This window comes from Euprymna scolopes, chromosome 16 (genome assembly GCF_053919585.1).
Source record: "Euprymna scolopes isolate OS-2025 chromosome 16, ASM5391958v1, whole genome shotgun sequence".
NCBI lineage: Eukaryota > Metazoa > Mollusca > Cephalopoda > Sepiida > Sepiolidae > Euprymna > Euprymna scolopes.
The window spans coordinates 2,472,501-2,495,448 of NC_136497.1; positions in this window are offsets into that span (position 1 = coordinate 2,472,501).

A 22,948-nucleotide genomic window follows, 5' to 3' on the forward strand; every position below is an offset into this window, starting at 1 on the left:
GTTAAATTAAAAAATATATCCATTTTGAATTTGGAAACAGATGAATCTCACAGGTAAGAAATTCATTTTTTTAACATGAATAAGTTAGATAATTAAGAATAAGAAAGTATACCTAATATTTGTAACATATCCCCCCCGAGATTAAGGGAGGTGGTGTTTGATTAACACTGCTCGGAAGCCATGATGCAATATACTTTTTTGTTTTTAAATCTCCGAAACAGTGTTTCCTGGTAAACAACTGATGATCCCTAAAAAATTATTATTACTAGTTCTATAGTGAATTCGAGAGAACAAGTTGATGCAGTGATTGCAGATGATTGAATGACTTACTGACTAAATGATAAAATATTTTTTTGTATAGTTTTAAAGGTTAAAAACTTCCAAGACTATATATATATATATATATATATATATATATATATATATATATATATATATCAAGAGAGAGAGAGAGAGTGAGAGAGAGAAAGATATGTGCATATATGTCTTTATAGGGCAAAAACACGGTGATTGTCAATATCTTTCTCTAGTGAAATACGTGTAGGATATTTATTTTTTTTAATATAGAAAACAGAATATTTGCAATTGAATGGAAGTATGAATAACAGGTTCAAGTATCAACGTGTTTATTCATTACAGATGTTTTAGTAAAGAGGTCAATACTACAAATGACCTTGTCTTCATTCAGATTTCAAATTCTCATTATCACGCCATTTGCAAATTATAATATTTATTTTATAAACAATTTTTCTAAGTAGCAGCTGGTATAGTCTAAAACGACGTCGAAAATGAATGACATTCAATGTAAAAATAGTTTGAATTATACACTTAACGACAAATATTTTACTTTTTGATTTCACGCACCATGTGTCACCAATTATTTATCGCTAGTAAAAATAGATCGTTTTACATCGGTTTCGAGTGACAGTAAGTTTTCCGATATTTTAAGTACTCTCTACCTCTTTGTCATTATCACTGAAATTTACTTGGTTTTATCTCATCAGCCATTTACCATTGAGTTATAGTTGGTTACAGCTAGTGGGTTTCTCTGGTATTTTAGTAATTTAAGCCTCCTCAAAATTCTAATGCACCTGGAAATCTTTTATTCAACGTTCGTGCTATCTTTCCTCAGCTTTTTTACGTCCTACTTCGGCCATCGTGATCACTTGACGTTGAAACGTGCGATGTTTAGATGCGGATCAGTTTATATATATTATCTATATTTTATTTCTATTAGTCTGTCTGTCTGTCTGTCCGTTACACTTTTTCTCGGAAACTACCAGGACGATCTGACTGTAATTTTGTATGAACCATTGATATGCTTAGGTGCAGCGAACTGTATATTATGGTATCGGTTGGATGCATAGTGGAAGATAAAATAGAGAGTAGTCAACACAATCACCCATGTACAGAGTATTGTTGCCATATTCGATGCGTATCTCACTCTGACACAGGATTCAAAAGAGTCGTCAAACTAACAGGTTCTTCACTGTCAACCAAACTCTAACCTTTCCCCCATCAACTAAATGATGCATCCCAATGCTTATTTTACAAGTATTTTAATGGGAAGTGCTATGATGAACCCCAAGTCCTTGTAACTGAATAATTCGGCAAGCAGCAAAATCCCACCTCTAGATGGTAGAGATCACTAGATGCCGGACAGACTTCTCCTCGAATAGTTTATTCTCTCGATCTGCTTTACTTTGAAATTCCCTCCCGAGTCCATGCCTTCCTGTACTGATCTGTTGAAATTTAAGTATAATGTGAACAAACATCTTGTTGCACAACTCCCTCTATAGCATGCCCGTAAATTTTGTGCCAAATAGTTGCTTCCTACATCCAAGTGACGTTGTGAATTGTTTGAGGTGAAAAAGTAAAAAACCAAAAACAGAAAAATAATGCCACGTTTATTCTCACTTTTTCTCGAAAACTATTGGGTCTATCTTACTGAAGTTTTGTATATACCTTTATTATAAGACAGTGCAGCGAAATAAGCATTATGGCGTCTATGCGAGGCACAGTTAATAAGAATTAATAAAGATTGGTCACCACAATACCATGTTTAACTCTAGAAGTTTTGCTGAAAACTACTCACCCGATTTGTCTGGCATTTTGTATGGAATTTTCTTATGACGATACAGCGTATTATGGTATCCATTCAATGCACAGTTGAGGATTATTTGGTATTAATAGAGGTTCATATTTAATTAAAAACGAGCACAAATTTAAATATATTTCACTATCAATTTGGCAGTCTGTCGAACTCAGGAATCTGCCAAAACTTTGAACAGAACGAAAAATTCCGTGCAGGTTACCGAGTTCGACAGACAAATTTCCGAGTTTGACAAGATACACCTGCAGAATGTTGCAGGTTAGAGTAGCAGGAACAGTGTGCAAATAAAACACCAAAATATGAATAATCAAAATAATACGCAGCTTTCTCTTTTGAATTTTATTGCATAACTTGACTTGATTATAATTGTGATCATTCTTGCTTTTTTTTACATCTGGGTTTCTGCTTATAATTTGGTGTCATCCATATGCATGAGGTGTTTTATTATTTGTAAAAATGTATATTGCATTGCATCTGGTGAATACCATTATCAATTTGACCAAATGGAGTAGTGATAAGGAGTCTTTTTAAAAAATTAATCTCTGTAACCTTTTCCCAGCTGGATCTTTTTTTATTGCGACATATACTTAATAGCTTTTTATCTCATGTATTTTAAACATATTTTAAGCATTGCGTCATTTATTAATCTTATTATAAATTATAATCTACTTTCTTTTTAATGTTTTGCTCTTTTTACTTTCTGATTTATATATTGTAAGTTATTTGTCTGGCTTGCCATTTTCTGTACTTCGGGGAGGAGTGCCTCTTAAGAGAGTAGTAGTCACTTGATTAGGTTGTGCAATTATTAACATGTTTGAAAAGGTTCGTATGAAGTTCATCAGTTAATTGGGGTTCGTCCATTCCCGTTGCGTTAAAAACGTTTTTATATAGTTTTCTTTAATCTATTCTGCGTTGTATGTACATTTCAAAAAATTTCTGTGTTTTTATTCCATTTAAAGTCGAAATTTTATTTATTTTTTCATTTTGTCATTTTTTATTTCATATTTTTTCTTTCGTATTTTGTTTCTAATCAATTTTCTTCCATTTTATTCTTTTTTCTTCGCTTTTAAAACTGATTGAGACTTGTAGGCTGATAACAATCAAACCAAACACTTTCGTATAGTAAACAAAATGTATATTAATAAAGATATGTTACAGAAGTACACGCCGTGATTCTGGGGTCATAACTGACACGAACTCCCACCTATTAACATGTTAGCTGTAACTATATTTATAGTCTCTTGGTAAGCCCATTATTACTGAAATAGATATATCAGCTTACACCATGACAAAAAGTAATTTTTTAAGTCATTATAATGTTTTCCAACTTACCTTTTTTATCTTCTTCTTCTTAGTATTATTATTATTATTATTATTATTATTATTATTATTATTATTATTATTATTATTATCAATATTATCATGGTTATTATTAGCATTATTATAATGTTGTTATTATTAGTTGCTATTATTTTTGTTATTATTGTTATTATTATTGTCATTGTTATTATTATTTTTATTATTATTGTTATTATTATTGTCATTGTTATTGTTATTTTTGTTATTATTCTTATTATTGTTATTTTTATTGTCATTGTTATTATTTTTATTATTATTGTTGTTGTTATTGTTGTTATTATTATTGTTATTATTATTGTTGTTGTTATTGTTATTATTATTACTGTTATTATTATTGTTGTTATTATTTTTATTATTATTGTTATTATTAGTTGTTATTATTGTTGCTATTGTTATTGTTATAATTATTATTGTAATCATTATTATTGTTATTATTATTGTTATTATTGTTATTGTTATTATTGTTATCGTTTTTGTATTTTTCTTTATTATTTATTATTTTCATTAGCCATATTTTATTCTTTCTCATTATTCCATAGATTTAAGTAGTTGTTATGAAAACGAACACCACTTAGTTTTTTTTTTTGATTTCCCGCGCATCGGTGCGCATGTTTGTAGGTGACACAAATAAACGCGGCACACCTGCCTTTCCATTCATCTCATGATCTTGTTATTGACAATCAGAAGGTGCAGTTGATGTGACCGGTCTCCATGGACGAAGATTATACATTTGGTCACAAATTATCAAATACACTTGGCAAAAATATCAGTAATAATTCTTCTGTTGGAAGCATTGATGAGCGCGATTGCGTAGTAATTTCATAGGAAAGTAGAAGTCGGCGTCGAACAAAGCTATAAGGGTCGTATCTATTAGCGTTGGGACGATCCCCATTTTTTTCATTATTCCGCTGCAATTACTGATTCTGTTGTATATTACTGATTCCAATTCGATTACCGATTCCGATTCTAAAATCGCCAATAAAAGTAGGATTTTATGTAGAAAATATGTTCATCTATTTTTAAATATAATTTTAGATATAATTTTCTTTTGATTTGGCAAACACGCCTGACTAAGGGAAATACTTCCCGGGATATTGCAACACAGCTGTATCACCTGACCATCTGACGCAAGTAAGAACATTCTGCATGTAAAAAAATACAAGTATACATAATATATGTGTGCGTGTGTGCGCACGCACGCGTGTGTGTGTGCGCGTGTGCATGTATGTATATTCTTTTATATATGCATTCATGCATTTGGATTTGCTTCAGTTGTGTCTATCCGTTAAATGCATGCATTTTTTACCTCCCATTTTTTATATACACATTAAATAATGCTTCAGGCGAACTATCTTAATTATATCATTAACTTTAAAATGTTTTTTCTTTTATGAATCGTATTCAAGATTTTGATAAAACACTTGTAAGATTTTTATCATATTTTCACTTGTGGAAGCAAAATTGAATAAATAAAACAAAGAATCATTTTTAGAATTAGGTTTTAATATGTACTATTGTAATACCGATTACGATATACTCAAAATTCTGATTTTTCCCGATTCCCGATCTCAGGTTGAAGCAATTGTTTGACTAGCTGCACTAAATAGTTGTAACACAGCGAAATAGTACGGCTGTGGCTGACTAAATATGGTTAAGCATACTGGTGAGTGAAATAACAAAAATGCCACTAACGTTCAATGCAATGCTGTTTGTGTAAAAATCACACTTCAGACGTTTGGCAAAGTTTGTCATTGTGATAAGTCGAATGTCGTATAGAAGATCGAATTTCTATCCTAGCTCGTAACATTTGCTTATCCAGTGGCACTGAAAAGCTATGATACGGCAAAACAGCCTGTTAGTAGATGACTAATATATATTTATATATTAATACGATAGCGCGTGTGTTATTTTCTGAATCATGCTTACATCCGGACCATTTAATTGTTATGTACATCCATTTCTTGTAATAAATAGGAATGTCATAAGTTTTGGATTCGATTTCTGATGAACCCAAGTCATATACATATATGTTTTTACTTATGAAATCGCAACTTTATAATATATAAAAATCGATAGAACATTGACTCTATAATAATATATAAAAATCGATAGAACATTAACTCTATAATAATATATAAAAATCGATAGAACATTAACTCTATAATAATATATAAAAATCGATAGAACATTAACTCTATAATAATATATACGAAATATGCAAGAATTAAAATACCATAGTTATGCTATGCCGGCCGTCCCTGCTAGCTTGGATAAATACTTTTGCAGTTTTAACAAAATAGCTACAATAATATCAGAGCGTTTCTATTTACACTGAATATCTACAGAATGCCAACATCAATATATCACATATGTATCTGACTCCAGTAGAATTTCCACAGGTCCCGTTAGTGTATATATATATATATATATATATATATATATATATATATATATATATATATATATATATATAAAACTCAAATGACCTTGTAACGGGTGTTGTAAACCAACATCAAGTTTACGACTTCCGGTTGCGCATGCGTGCATAAACAAGTAATCAACGGGACAATAAAACGTATTTCTTTATTGTGTACGTTTTCAGCGTCCGAATTGTTTTTTTTTTTCGCGTTTAAATTATCCAAATAAACAATTCTTTTACATCGTTCATCCCCTTATTAAGTTTAAGTTATTTTAACGCAATTTTCTTACAAATAAATCTACTTTAACCCGTTGATAACCAAAACAGCATTTTACAACGGCGATTTACACACCGCCTTTTTTAAAAATAATTATTCTCAATTTTTTCATACACATTTCTTAAAAAACATCGATACATTTTCTTTTACACTACCAACATAAATAAATAACCCCAAACTGTTCTTTTTTAATTGCGTTAGAAATAAATAATCAACGCGATAATAAAACATATTGTTTTACTGTGTACGTTTTCAGCGTCCCAATTGTTTTTTTTTTCGCGTTTAAATTAAAAGACACGACGACATGCCAGCTACCAGTTGGCAAAAAAAACGGCGGACGGAACATTATGGCAAACACGTTAAGTATTTTTTAAAAACTCATCCTAAATGTTTTTATGTTACCTTGTTTTTAAACTTGTTTTTCTTGTTTTATTTATGTATTTGTCTATTCTCCTGTCTTATTTGTCACCTCCCATGCTACAAATTAAACGATAAAAAAAAACAAAATGCCAGAAACTAACGATAAAAACAAACAAAATGCCGGAAATTATTCTGTATTAGAGTAGATAAACTTAGGACTTTATTTAAGTAGTATACTTAATATATACTATTACTGAAAGCTTGTCTATATTGAAAATGCTTGCTTCCTGGCTAGCCAATAAAACCATCTAATATAGTTAGCCTTATCTTTCAATTAAATTCGAAATATAATACAGTGTAATTAGCAAAGAAAAAGTTACCTATGAAAACGAACCTCCTAAAGTAAAACCTTGAATAATTATCTAAACTCGAATGTAAATTAATATTAAGCCGACTTTACAAATAGATAAAAGTTAATTACTGGATTTTAATTAATTATAAGGTGAAACTCCTATGATTAAAACTCGATAGATAATGACAAACTTCCATTCATTAATATGGGAGGGGAGATTATCATCAAAAGTGTCCTGAATTGTTAACTTAGCACCGGACTTACTACTTAGATATAAATAAGTCACTTTTACCCATTCCCCTCCTCCTTTTTTTTAATTGAGAGTAGATAATACAGTGGATGTGTTATCGGCAGCTCCAGTAACTCTCGCTTCTCCTTTTTTGTCCCTCAGTCCTCATTCAATGAGTGATTTTTCTGACAAAGGGTGAAGAAAAAGCTGCTTAAAGGTCGGTAGTACTTGGTGACCAGTATTCTGAGATGTCGGAAATTTTTCTGTCTCTGTCTGTCCTTGTGGCCATGTCACTAGTAAGGGTGCTGGAGGTAAACGTTTTGTCTGGGCTGACATTATCCGCCTGATAGTCAGCGACCCGTACCTTGGATTAACCACTAAGAAGGCTGTCCTATCAGCAGGCGCAAAGTACTGGGACTGCTGTATTGCCATTTGGTGAGTGGATCTGGACCATGCAGTGGTCTCCGGTGGGGCCTCTCGATGCCATACTAGTGGGTAATTGTTACTCATGTGCTACAAAAAAATCATGTCTTTTTCTCTCTTACTTTCCCTCTCTGTGCTGCTCTAACCGAGGATGCCGACCTGTTCCACAAATCCCAAAACCTCAATATGAAACATCTCCAGAAAAAGAACTCGAATAAACCTAGAACACCATCCTCCAACGTAGACCCCTACTAACATGTCTCCTTCTCCAACATCAGGGGTCTACATTCCAACCTTCCAGAGGTTTAAACCCAATTACAGAAGACGACACCGGACATATTCTTTCTAAGCGAAACTGGAATGTGGAATAGGGCCGACAACTTCCCTAGATGAGTTCATAACTAATGGATACTCCGATTTAACAGCTAAATCTGACTCCCAAGATCGCCATGGGCGTTGAATATGTGCCTACATGTGACTTCCCGTGTTGCAGGGATATCTCTAGAGAAGATCCTAATTTACCTTATATGTGCTTCCAGGTTGCACTTGCTAACACCACTGCATTTATATTTGCCCTCTATTGGCCCCACAACAGCAGAATTACTATCTTTAAGAGCATATATGAGAAAATAGACCACATACTGTCTGCACATCCCTCGGCTAACATCCACATCTATGGTGACTTCAACGCCCATAACGTGGAATGGCTGACCCACTTAAATAAGACGGACGATGAGGGAAGGTTCTGTCATGATTTTGCCATTGCTTATGACCTCACTTAGATTGTTCGCGAGCCCATCCGTGTGCAAGATACTACAGGTCAATATGCAAGCCTCCTAGACTTTTTCTCTCAACTTCCCCTGAGCTATGTTCATGTTCAGTTCTTTCTCCTCTAGGACTCTCCGACCACTCCGCCGTATCAGTTAAGATAAAAATGAAATGTAATAAGTCCCCAGACGTACCCCTCCACCGTACTGTATACCGATACTCCATGGCTGACTGGAATAGCTTCCGTACATTCATATCTGATCTACCGCTGCATTCCATGTTTAAAAAGGATTTGTCTTCTATAGTATCAGACCTGACAGAATGGTTAATTGTAGGCATAGACAAATTCATACCATCTAAAAATTTCCAACAAAAACCTACCAGCCAACCATGGTTCTCCCCAGAATGTGCTGCTGCCATCGCGCACAGAAATCACTTTTTCCATAGCTACAAACGTAATAGATGCACTGAGACTAAAGCTGCTTTAAGGAACGCCAGCAACCGCTGTAAAAGCGTAATAAAAATGCAAGACAGCTATATGCCCAGTCTGTTAAATCCAAGGTAGCTGATCAGCGGCTTGGTTCCCACCAGTTTTGGCAAATAGCAAACAGGATCCTGAACAGAAGTGTGCATTCTATCCCAACCATTATCAATGGACTAGAGGTCATCTCGTCAGCGTCAGACAAGGCCAAACTATTTGCCAAGAACTTTGCAGCTAATTCTACAATATGCGACGAAGGCCGTCAACTCCCCATATTTCCTCTTATAACAGAGAACACGCTAGGTAACATACAAATATCTGTGCATGAGGTCGCCAAGCTGATCAAGAACCTTGATTACAGTAGAGCAACTGGCCCTGACGGCATCCCAATTAATCTGTTAAAAAAGCTTCAACCAGAACTTGCTCCCATACTTACGAAACTGTTTAAGCGTTGCCTTAAGGAGAAGTGCTTTCCAACACCCTGGGAAACCTCGTCAGTATGCCCTGTATTTAAGAATTCAGGTCATAAGACATCTCCCTCTGAGTACAGACCAATGTCTCCTGTGTGTTATGAGTAAGTTGCTGGAATCCATATTAAATAGAGAAATAGTCAACCACCTCAGCAGGAATAACCTTCTTAGTGACACACAATATGGTTTCCGCTCTGCAAGATCTACCGCAGATGTGCTGACGGTTATATCCCACAGGATTAGTGAATCTCTTGACAAAGACTTCCTCTCTAGGGCAATTGCTCTTAACATATCAAAGGCCTTCGACAAGGTATGGCATAAGGGCCTACTTCACAAGATTTCCAGCTACGGTATAACTGGAAATGTTTTCTCAATCATTAAATCATTTCTCTCCGATAGGCTCATAAGAGTAGTGGTAGATGGACAAAAATCGGAGGCCTGCAATATAAATGCTGGAGTCCCTCAGGGGTCAATCCTGGGCCCAACTCTCTTCCTGATTTACATAAATGATCTCCCTAAACTCATGTTTAACTCATTCGTTGACATCTATGCTGATGACTCGACCATCTACGGCAACACATTAAAGGCTGTAAATGACAAAGCACTCTCTGATTCTCTTTCCTCTGATCTCGAACGAGTGGTTTAGTGGGGCAAGACGTGGCTGGTTACCGTCAATGCATCTAAAACCAAACTCCTATCTTTACATCATCAACGCTCTGATCCCCAACTGGCATCAATTGAAATGGATGGCTCTCGTCTAGGTGAAGTCCCATGTTTTGACAAGCTTCTGGGCTTGACCTTCACTCCTGATCTGAAATGGAACACGTACATCAAGTCTGTTCCCAAGGTCGCTGGAAAGATGGTAGGATCCTTCTATCGCTCCAGAAGATATCTCACTACTGATGAAATTCTCTATCTCTATAAAAGCCAAGTACGTCCAAGGATGGAATACTGCTGCCATATCTGGGCAGGAGCTGCTAAAAACAGCCTATCCTGCCTTGACAGAGTACAAAATAGACTTCGTGGCTTAGTGGGGGATGCCTTTTTCTCTTCCCTGCAACCTCTCTCCCACAGAAGAGACGTTGCGAGCCTGTCCTTGTTTTATCGTTATTTCCAAGGCAGTTGCTCGTCTGAACTCTGCCCCCCCCTCACCAATCTTTTACGAAAAAACACCCGTCTAGCTGAATCTACTGTCAAAAACCTTCCCCACTCTTTATCTATACCAAAATCAAAACGTAGATTCCATGAACAAAGCTTCTTTCTTAGAACTGCACGCCTGTGGAACTCTGTTCCGTCTGCCTGCTTCCCACCTGACTACAACCTGGATGTCTTCAAGTCCAACGTAAACAAATTCCTGATGAACCGCCCTCTTAAGTAGACACTTTATCAAATATCCACACTAACGTACTGTACTTACAATAACCCTTATCCCTGAGTGGCTTCCGGGCCTGATTATTGGTGACCACCTTGTAAAAAAAAAGCTTAAAAATGAGCAATAGTAATGGGACAATACCATAATAATCGTTAATAGTGTAATTAGGTAAATTGCATTATTTAAGGGACCATCTCATCAACAACGTTTGACTTAAAGACGACCACATTGTAGTCAGTTTGAAAGCAGGCAAACGGAGGGCATCCTCAGGTGCACAGTTCTAAGAAAGACGCTTTGTTCATGGAATCTACGTTTAGGTTTAGGCACAAATAAAGTGTGGGGGAAAATTATTGATAGTATTTTCAGCTAGACGAGTGTTTCTCGTGAAAGTTTGGCGAGGGGGACCATAGATTGGAGCTCAGACGAGTACTTTCCATGAAAATAACGATAAAGCAGAAACAGGCCCGCAATGTCTCTTCTGTGAGAAAGATGTCGCAGGATAGAGAAAGGACATCCCCTATTAGGCTACAAAATCTATTATCAATGGCAGAGTAAGGTCTTTCTAGTAGCCTCTGCCCAGATGTGGCAACAGTACTCCATCCTTGTACATACCTATCTCTTATATAGGTAGAGAATTGCATTTTATGACATATCTAATGGAACGATAAAAGGATCCCGTAATTTTCCCAGTGACCTTAACAACGGAGTTTATGTACGTATTCCATTTCAGATCAGGAGTAAAGGTCAAGCCAAGAAGCTTGTCAACACATAGAGCTTCCTCAAAACGAGATCAAGTCATTTAATTTGATGCCAGATGAGGAACAGAGCATTAATGATGTAAAGATAGAAGCTTGGTTTTAGATGCATTAAAAGTAACAAACCACCTCTTTCTCCATTGTACCGCGTGATCAGAGAGAACTTGGTCGTTTACGGCATATGATGTACTACCAAAGATGGTAGTGTCGTCAGCATAAATGCCCACGAATGATTGAAGGGTATGATTTGGAAGATCATTGATGTAGATCAGGAAGAGAGTTAGGCCCTGTATGGAGCCCTGAGGGACTCCAGAATTAATACTATGAGTTTCTGAGTTCTGCCCACCAACAACTACTCTTATGAACCTATCAGAGAAAAATGACTTTATATTAAAGAAAGTATTTCCAGATCTACTATTACTGGAGATCTTGTGAAGTAGACTTTTATGCCATACCCTATAAATACAAGTGGTATTTAATATGTCAAGAGAAATTGCTCTAGGAAGGAAGCCTTCATCAAGAGATTCACTAATTCTATGAGATATAACGGTAAGCAAATATGCTGTAGATCTTGCAGAACGTAAACCATATTGCATGCCACTAAGCAGGTTATTTTTTTGAGGTGGTTGACTACTTCTCTATTTAACACAGATTCCAGTAACTTACTCATGACGCATAGGAGACTTATTCGCCTGTACTGAGATAGAGATGAGCGATCACCTGAATTCTTGAATTGAGTAGGGAAAACATTTATCAAAAATTGATTTATCCAAGGCATATTTGTAGGTGAAAAGCGATGAAGATATATGCAAAATATTTGACGATTAACACGCATAAAGGGTTATTTTCGTTAAAACGCTTACCTATAGTTTTGAAAGTACCCCCGGATTTATTTCAACAAATCGTAGATAGGGTGCTAGCTGATCTGGATTTTCCAATAGCGTTATAAGATGACATTCTAGTAAGAAATAAAATGTGGAAGAACATAAAATTCATATTCGAAAAGAATTCAAGAGAATTGAGAATTATTTGGATAAAATAATGGATCATAAAGGGAAAAGGCCTAATCAAAATAGAACAAAAGCCACCAGAAAAATGCCTTGAATAGAAAATATAAAAAATTACAGTCATTTCTGGGCCGAGGAAATTGCTATAATTCTAAATATCTATAAGCTGAGTGCACCTTAAAATGAATTATTAAAAAAAGTAAAAAATGGCGATGGACAAAACAAAAAAGGCGAAGAAAGATTAAAACTTGTTTTTAAAGTGTTAATTATCGGATAAATCTTTGAGGCAAACAAAAATCAATCGTAGCATCAGACGCATGGATTTAGAAGCTGGCTGTGCTTTAACACAGAGTTGAAGATGGATCAACTAAAACGAGTGCCCATGCTTAAAGGGTCTTACTATAAGATGAAAGGAATTGCAGTTATATCGGGTAAAGGTTTGTCAATTGTGTAAGCCATGAAAAAAATCATAGTTTTATTCATAGGATTACAAACGGACCATAAAGCACTATTGTTGATTTTTGCTTTAAAAAAGCGTACCAATACATACTGCAAATAGATTCCAGAGATAAAGCATCATTTTGCTCAAATATAATTTCAGAATGCAACATTTGTCATCGAGTAAAATCACACACGTTGATAGAAACATCTTAGGTCACCATATATATATATGCAGAAACGTCCGAATACTATTTTCAAGATTTCGTATTTAGAGTCTAAATACACTAAAAAAAATTAAATTCTTAAATATCGTTAAACATCCACTTAAAGGTCTAATTAAAAAAATCTTTAAACATAAATTACGAAACTAAAGCTATTCAACTTCTCTGTCTCTGTCTGTCTGTCTCCCCCCTCTCTCTCTCTCTCTCTCTATATATATATATATATATATATATATGCATACATACATCCATACATATATATACACACATATATATACATATATATATATATGTATATATAAATTATACATTAATTAATTAAATATGACACTTTATTGTTGTTATATCCCTTAACATTCCTATATATATTTTTTATAAATACGTTTTTTATGAAGCCTAATTATTTCTATTTCTCTTAACCAATTTTTATCCTATTTATTTGAAGGGGACATCCTCAATTGTTTGTTATTTCCTATGAACATCCCTGATGAGTTGTTTTGTGTTTTTTTACATCATTACAAAAATATTATGCTTTGGAATGTTCACTACCTATATATATATATATATATATATATATATATATATATATATATACGTATGTATGTATGTATGTACGTGCATGTGTGCACGCGCGTGTGTTTGTGCAACATTGCTTGATCTTAACTTAGTTTTTTAATTAAACGGCTTTTTGAATTTTTGCTTTTGTTGAATTTCTAATTTATCTTTCTAGCGAGCCACTGCAAGCGGCACTAACAATTGCGAAGTGCAACACTTTAATATGTAGCGCTCACCTTCCGTCTTGAGTTTAGTCAAAGTTATACCAATTAGAATTTCGGAAATGTAGTTTAAATAGTAAAAGCGAAGCTGCTTAGCAAGTTCTTTGTCTTTGAATCTCGTGTTCTTGTGCGATGAAACAACTCAGCATTTCGACTCTAAGTAGAAGCAGTACGACTTTATTGGCGAAGTCGTTCCACAGCTGTTTTATATGGACACGTGACAGAAATCATGTTGCCCTTTATTGTTATTATAAGACCATATTCGGAATGTACATGTGTATGTGAATGTAAATTTATCCGTTTCTAGCGGCCTGTATGTCAGTGTGTGTGTCTATTTACACACCTATATAGTTGAGTGTGTATGTATGTAACGGCCCATGTATGTGTGCTAGGATGTGCTTTTTAATTTATGTGAGTGTGTTCGTGCGTGTATGGGTATATAGTTCAGAGCGTCTAAGTATTTATGCGTAAGTATGTGTAAATGATTTTGTATAAATGTCTCCGTTTATGTGCGTGTGCGTAAGTTCATGCGTGTATAAGCGTTTGCTGATCTTTATGCGAGAGTCTATGCGAGTGTTTGGGTTAGAGTGCATTTATGCGCGCTTATTGTGACCGGATATATATATATATATATATATATATATATATATATATATGTGTGTGTGTGTGTGTGTGTTTAATTGTACAGAAGTTCAGAAAAACATTGGTACCGTCGGTTTCAAGCCCAACATAAAGGGGAGTTAACTGGTCCCCTTTATGTTGGGCTTGAAACCGACGATACCAATGTTTTTTTCTGAACTTCTGTACAATAATATTAAGCTCTTATAGCGAAATGTTTTTCTTTGTAATCGAGCACTTTGTTGGAATTCTTTCCCCCAAAACAGTGTGTGTGTATATATATATATATATATATATATATATATATATATATATTTTAGTCATCGACATACAGTCCTGTTTCGTTGTATCACAACTCATCAGTGCCGCTAGACTAGCACCCATCCCAAGCCGAGGATCGAACCTAGAACCGTCGTGATGACAGTCGGCAGTTCTACCCCTTGACCACGGAAGCGGTGCCCGTAACTAATCTGTCCGAATGTCTATTTAAATAAACATTCGTCCGCCACTCGTAAAGTGCTCAAACGTTTGTTTGTAAACAAACCGCGAGCTTCGCATTTTTCAGCCAAATTAAGTAGCGAGTGAGATTATTTACGATAGTGCTCTACCCAAAGAGGGGGGGGGCTATATATATATATATATATATATATATATATATAATGGACTGCAGTCGCGATGTGCATGCATGTATGTATGTATAATAAATATATGTGCTACTATGCGTATGCAAGTGTGTGTATGTATTAGTGATAATGTGTTTGACTGCTTGCGTGTATGCTCTTGAGTACCTAAGGATGAGGGTGTGTGTGTTTGCGTTTATTTGTAGGTGTAATTTCTTATATGAGTGTGTTTGTGAGTTGCTCTGTGTGTGCGCGAATGCATATAAAAATAAGTCTGTGAACACATGCATATAAGAATGAGTATAATCTATGTATGCGACTTTATACTATGTATGTGAGAGTTAATGATCGCGTGTGTGAGTCTGTGCAAGCGTGTACGTTCGTCTGTGTGCGTTTATATGTATACGTATTTCTACGTATATATTTAAACGCATGTATGCATGCATGTATATGTATACGGAATGCATGTATATGTATACGGAATAAAAATAGTAAGAAAATGCAACACAGTATATAATACATATGTATATAATCAAATTATATTATAAATAACATCGTAAGGCGGGGCAAATAATCAACGGCCAGAAAACATTTCACATGGTAACCTGTAAAAAAAATCATAGCCTAGGGTCACACTATCCCGGCATTCTACAGCATATTACACGAATGAGAAAACTGTCATAAACTAATACCTGATAATTTTTCCATTAGTCGTTCTTAAGATGGCTATTTTTAATGGAAATCGCCCCAGACAAGGCATAAAATCATTTGATGTAATGGGATAAAAATACTCTTTTAAAGTGCGTGTTGTCATATGGATAGATTCTGACCCAGAAGCAGCAATTCTTCCCCTTTGTCATAAACCATCACCCAGTTTGAATAAACTGTCTATCAGATACTTACATTATTTTGGCGTAATATATTTTTCTATTCTTTTTTATTGACTCTTGGAGTAATTTTTTGTCTGCAAATTTTCTACCAGCCATATTTTTCTTTTAATTGCGCTCCACAAGTTATTGATCGGGTTCTAAACTACAAAGGTATGCTTTGCTGATATCGATCACAGAATAAACTGTCGAAAACCAGGTGATGATTAAAAAAAAATCAAACCAAACAAACCACATTGCCACATGGGCATAAGGGGATACTAAGGACCATGTTTACAAGGAACTGTCGGGGTGTGAAATGAGATGTTTGTTCACATTACATTTAAATTTCTTGTCGTCAGTACTGTCTCAGGGAAGCAGGAAACCAGGAGAAAGTTACAAAGCCTAATAGTCTGGGGTAAGAAGATATTAGAGTAGAAATCTTTCCGGCATCTAGGGACTTCAATAGTGAAGGGGTTGGATTGTGCTGCTTGAGTTAGTCAGGAGTATGTGCGTGAGGTACAAGTGTAATGAAATCAGCAGTGAGTATCCCATTAGAAAACTTGTAAAACAGATACACAGAAGGTTGTAGCCTGGCCGATAATGTGAGACGTATTAGATTTCAGACTTTTGAGACGTTGTCTAAGAGGCAGAGACTAGTGGTAGATGTACAAGCCAAAATGTGGCAACAATACTCCATGCATGGGCGAACTGCGGCTTGGAAAAGATATAGGATATTCTTTAGTGTGAGTAATTTTCTAACATAGTAAAAGAAGCTTACTTTCTTTGCAGCATTAGTATTTGTTCCAATACGTGCTGTTTGTAAATGTAAAACAAAGAAGTGTGAGTAATCTCTTTTAAAAAATTTTGAGATTGACTACTTTCCACATTATTCATTTATATTGTTTACCAATTTTCGCTTTACCGTAGAAAACAAAGTACCATTCTTTCCTCGTTTAATTTTGTTTATACTAAAATCTCTGTTTAAATGTATGCATGTATGTATGTACGTCTGCCTAAAACTTTCCACACAGGCAACAGATTTTCACTAGATCGATATCGTTTTGGAGCCCGACCGTTCGGACGACTAATATCGAAAAATTGGCTAAAGACATTAATTTCTTCACCCTCAACTGGGTACTTTTCTACATAAAAGGGTAGCAAAAAATCATTTCCTCATGAAAATTTAGCCAAATACGCATGCTCAAAAAGCGTTGTTTCTTGAATTAGATTAAATATTGAAAAAAAAAACGATCTAAATCTACTCACGCGATCATAGACCAGTTGTTATAGGGGCAGCATCATTATATTAACATTTCACGTTCGAGCCTGGGTATCACAGATTTTTTTTTTCGATTTTTAAAGTTTTAATATTAAAACAGGGATATTTATACCATTTTTATGTTCGTTTTTATTTTTTCCATCACGTTCGCTGTTTTTTTTTGTTTTTGTTTTTTCGGTTTTTAAAGAGGTTTTAACATTTAAACATGGTTATTTATGCCATTTCTTTTTTGTTCTTTATTTTTTATTCACGTCCGCTGTTTATAATTGTTTGTTTTTGTTTTTCCGATTAAAAAAAACATAATATTTAAACATGAGTAATTACGTTTGTTTACTCTTATTTTCAATTTTGTTTTCATTTCCCCTCCACACACACCCTACACTAACCCTAACCCTACCCCACACATGCACACACCTCACCATATCCGGGAAACGCCGTGCACCCCCTTAGTTATAGAATGAAAGCGAGATCAGACCAGGGAAGATAAAGGACAGGAGCGGAAAACTCGGCTTTTTCATTTTTTAAATTATGTCTGAAAGACAAGATAAACGGACATGGAAAAAAATCAAATTAATCACTGATTACCTCACCTTATAAACATCTCCAAACTCAAATGGTCGCAACAATAACTTATCGCTAAGCGTAAGATTTGACTTTCCTAAAAAAAAAAACTTTACCATTTTTTATGATTTTTAGAACATACCATCTTGATGCCGTGACAAGTAGATACACGATAAAGGTTTGCCTTTATTTTTCTTTATTGCCGTAAGTACAATTCTAAAAAATCCACCATAATTCTCAAATCTAAAAAAATTTTTCAGTAATAAATGAATCTTAATAAAAAGTATTTAATCTGTTAAAAGTAAATCTGATTAAATAATTTCGGTTGCTTTATTTTAAGGACGAACCACATTTAATAATTATGGTTGGACATCAATGGACACGTTTATAAAAAGAAAACATTGCAAAGAAAGAAGAAAAAAGAAAGAAAATAGTGCATTATTTTATATTATGAATTATGGGAAATATTTCGTATGAATATTTATAATACTTTAAAATGTAATATTCAAGTTTACAGTTTTCTATTTTCGGTTTCTTCTGAATGAAAATATTAATAAAATTAAAAGTTTCTTTAGCAACTATTGTTTTGTATAATGGGTTTGGTAAAAGTGTTTTAATGAATATAAACATTGGAAAAATACAAAAAAAAAAAAGAAATTAACCTCATAATCAAATTTATTTAACGCTACCGACTTTAAAACAAATCAACCCAAAACGCTTAATTTCTATTCTATTTTATTCTATCTATCTATCTAGCTAGCTAGCTATCTACTAAAAGTCACTTTATGTGTGTGCGTTTCTTCCTCATAGGTTCCGAAATGTCTGAGCCTATCTTTTGCAAATTTCACGAAAGGCTAATTTATATGTCTGGAAGTGTTCTTAGATAGGTTTCGTACAAACATTCATCCGATAAGTATGGAAAATCGAAAAAATCCAATCTTAAAAATAGTCTTTCTCTCTTATAGGTTAAAACAATTTACAGGGGCATATTTTAGGTTACACCGGCCAATGGTAATAATAAAATCTCAGCAAATGATTACTTCTTAAAATCATATTTCTTGTCATCTAGAGATATATCTCAGTGGTGGAGCATTCGACTGTACAAGCCCGAGTGTACGTCAATATTTTATGTAATTTGTTTTTCTTATTAATTAGTATAAATTACGATAAAAGAAGAGGTACCATTTAAAATCGCCGCAAATGATTTTTCGTTTTACATATTTTAAAACTAAGCATTAATCAAAAGTGACTTTTCCGGGGCATTCATCTTCCAGCTGACGTGATATTGTAAACAAATACAGACGGAATTTAATGAACGACATCATCATTACCATTATGATGATTTTATTTTTTTAAATTTTTTTGCGAATTAATCGATCGAACAATTTATTCTTTTTAATATATAATACTCAATAGAGGAATGATTCTATAATAATACATACACAATCTGCATGAAGTAAAACATACTGTTTAAGCATGTTGTACGATCGGGCAACGCCGGGCGGGCAGCTAGTTTAGATTAGATTTAGAATTGCCAAAGTAAGATCGTCTTTATACTTTCGCAGGCAGCATTACGATAATCAGTAATTACCAATGCTTCATTATAATATAACACGATTCACTAATTTCCTTAATTCATTGATATAAATTAACTTTAAATTATATTATAAAACTCTGATATAATTGAAGTCAGTTAAACAGAGAACTTCTACTAAATATTGTAATCACATATCTGCTAATAAGCTTCTGAAACTTACGAGGTAATTTAGATACTTACTTTTGATATATTGAAGAAACCCAAGATACAGCTAATCGATTATTTCCCCTTGCTAGATAGATCTTTCGTTTGTATTATTTGAAATATTTGTACTGTTGTTCTCATAATGAATGCCTTACAAACAACGTTATCCATTACATGGCGCGTATGTAGAAAACATTTAATTGTGACACTATTTCGGGGGTTGAAAGTTCAATGCGGGTGAGAGTTTGAATACAATTTTTTCCCAGTGGATTAAATAAGTGTATCCGTTCAAAATCCCGTGCAAATGTTATTGAAACAGATAGAAAGATTCACGAGTTCAAATAAATACATATTAAAAAGTCTCAGATTACATCAGCCAAAACATTGGGAAAATAACTTTCAAAATAAGGACAGTAGTTCGAATAATGCAAATAATACAAATCATTGCGCTTCATCTAAAACTTTTCAAAAATAAATCTTCAGTTTGTATATAAAAAAGAGTAAACAGCTAACGACACAAACTGTACGCATCAGGGTTGAGTTTTTCTTTTGAAATCATAAATGTCCAAATAGAAAATTCTTTCTTCCTGGAATAACTTTACCAGAATGATTTGCTCCGATAAACAAATTAATGATGACAGCATTAATCGTTCATGATTAAAGGTAAATGTTTTTTTAAGGGGGGTGATGGTCGATTAAATTCTCTCAGTTCTCTCTTGTAATCTTTAGCAAAATGAATTTATTCATTAGTGTATATTTTTTTGTTTTATAAAAGAAAGCTTTACGTACGAGAACAGCAAAATTGCTGCATGCGTTTTAGAAATGGAAAAAACAAATTCTGATGAGAAGTCTGGAATTATCCACAGTCGTTTGATTAAGAACGTTGTTCCAAAACAAATCTTCTTCGAAACACATGTATTAAATGTTGGGAAATTGTTGCTTTCTTAAACTTGATTAACAATGAAATATATATTATTACATGTGTAGCTCTACTTTAAGAGACGGGGAAATTATTAAGCTTATATTTATTGACAGATTCTAATTCTTGAAGGAATTGAAATTAAGTGTTTAAGTTATAGAGTCACCAGACACATATATAGTTTTATATTCAAGCATTGTAATAATAACATAAATCATCTACACTTTTTTATTTTTCAATTTCTATGATCTGCTAATGTTAAAATCAAATATATTACGTATGCCCCATATGCATCACGAACGTTTTCGATTATTCGCCGAATATTCATAAGATGAAAAACGAAATAAACAAAAAAGATGACAAAAATGTAGAGGATTTCAAAGTTAGTTGTAAAACAGGTCCATTGAGTCAGTTAGACACCGAGTAAATGTTTTCACACTGTTCCAGAAAAGAATTTAATAGTTTAAATTATGACAGAGTAAGTGTTAGAAGAATGACAGAGTAAGTGTTAGAGTATAAAATTGTATGATGTAAAACATTTTCCAATATTATAACCGGTTTCATAGGTAAAATTAATTGTAGGTAGCTTTTGATGGAGGTAGATTTGAATATTTTATTGCTTTAAAATTGGTATTGAGATGTATAATAGCTATCCTTAAGGCGATGATTCCTGTTATTTTTTTTACAATATTTGATTAAATTACAACATGCTGCTTTAATACGCACTCAATATATATATATATATATATATATATATATATATATATATATATATGCACACACTCACACACACACACACACACACACACATATATATATATATATATATACGAGGTGCTTTCAATAAGTTTCAAGATTTTTCATATGGGCACGTCCGATTTTTAGTTCCTCGCGAATAATTGTGCGTACAGTTCTCACACTGAAATCAATCTGTGCACATATTGTCTCTATAACCACACGAAGGTCTATGAAATTCTTTATTTGGCCAATCAATTCTGATGTTCTGACTTCCTTATTCTTCCCACACCTCTCATCATCCCAGGGAACAGGCAAGCTGTTGAAGGAAAGAATCCGCTAGAGTATAACATTTCTAGTATCTGCTATATACCAGATTTGATTGTAAAGTTAGGACTACCAAGAAATGTAACATTTAATCTTCTGCGTTTGTAGTACTAATTTATCATGAATTCATCTAAACTTTCCAGCATTCGTTCTTTTCAGTCTGACAACTGCTTTGTGGAATGGCTGGGCTAAATTCTAGGATATCAAACTACGACTTTCACTCATTTCTTTGAAAAAAAATATCGTTAACTTATTGCTAATTGTCCCTACTGGAGTATGCTGACTCTTATTTGAAAGCATATTTATAGACGAGACTTTACTTTATTTAGTGTGCTGGGTTTTTACAAATCTTTACATAACCTTATGTTTTACACGCCGGCGAAGGGACAAATAACTAGAATGGCGGGTGTGCTATTTGTGCTGAAGACATCTTCGATCTGAACTTCCAACTGTATATCTTGTAATGTACAGATTGAGACCATGTGTGAAGTAGCTCAACATACAATAACTGTATATTTAAGTAATCAATCAACGTACAGTAACTTTATCTTAAAGTACTCATCATGAGTCACATATTCTGCTTTATACAGATTACGAAACCACGTGACTTATTTTCCACCATTCCTTCGATCAGGACAAGTTGGTTTACGGACATACAACTGCTGAGAGATGTCCAATACAAAACAGTTTCTCTCCATCTTCTCCTTGGCTTCCCTCTGCCTCTTTAGCCTGCCAACATACCTTCAAAGCATAACTTGGACAGCCCAGTGGTTGATCGTTTGACATGGCCCAAATTATTTAAGGATTTTATTTTGGATTTTATCAAATAGAGTGGTTAGGGATTTTGTTTGACAGAGGGTGGATATTTTGGCGTTTTCGCTCAGACCAAGTCGCGTAATGTTGTTTAGTCCATGTGATACTGTCAAGGCTATATAAATCTACTATGAAGACGGGGGCTTATATTCCATGTATCAGAATTATGTTTGTAAACACACCATCGGCTCCAGTAACATTAGAGGTGAACTGCTGGCTAGTTTCTGTCTTGCATATAACTTTTATCTAATTAATAATTTCTTTTAGAACCGTAAGCTCCATACTTGGAATCATTCCAATGGTAATAATAAAGGCCAAATCGATTTCATTCTTTGTCGTGACAGGTTTCATCAAAATGTCACAAGTACGTCGGCCCTAAATACCCCAAGCATATCAGACCACTTATTCCTTCGTTAATGTAAAGTGTATTTGGAAGAAACCTAATCATAAAGTACAATACACATAATCAAACATCGTCGAAATATAATCGAGATTAATCGTGTTCGTTTAGTCATTCTTCTCTAAATAAGGACATGGCTCGACTTGAACCTGTGTTCTCTTTCAGAACAGAAATGCTAATAATGTATCATACATGATATGCCTCCGAAGAACAAAGGAGTAATCGAATCGGCACGTTGGGAAA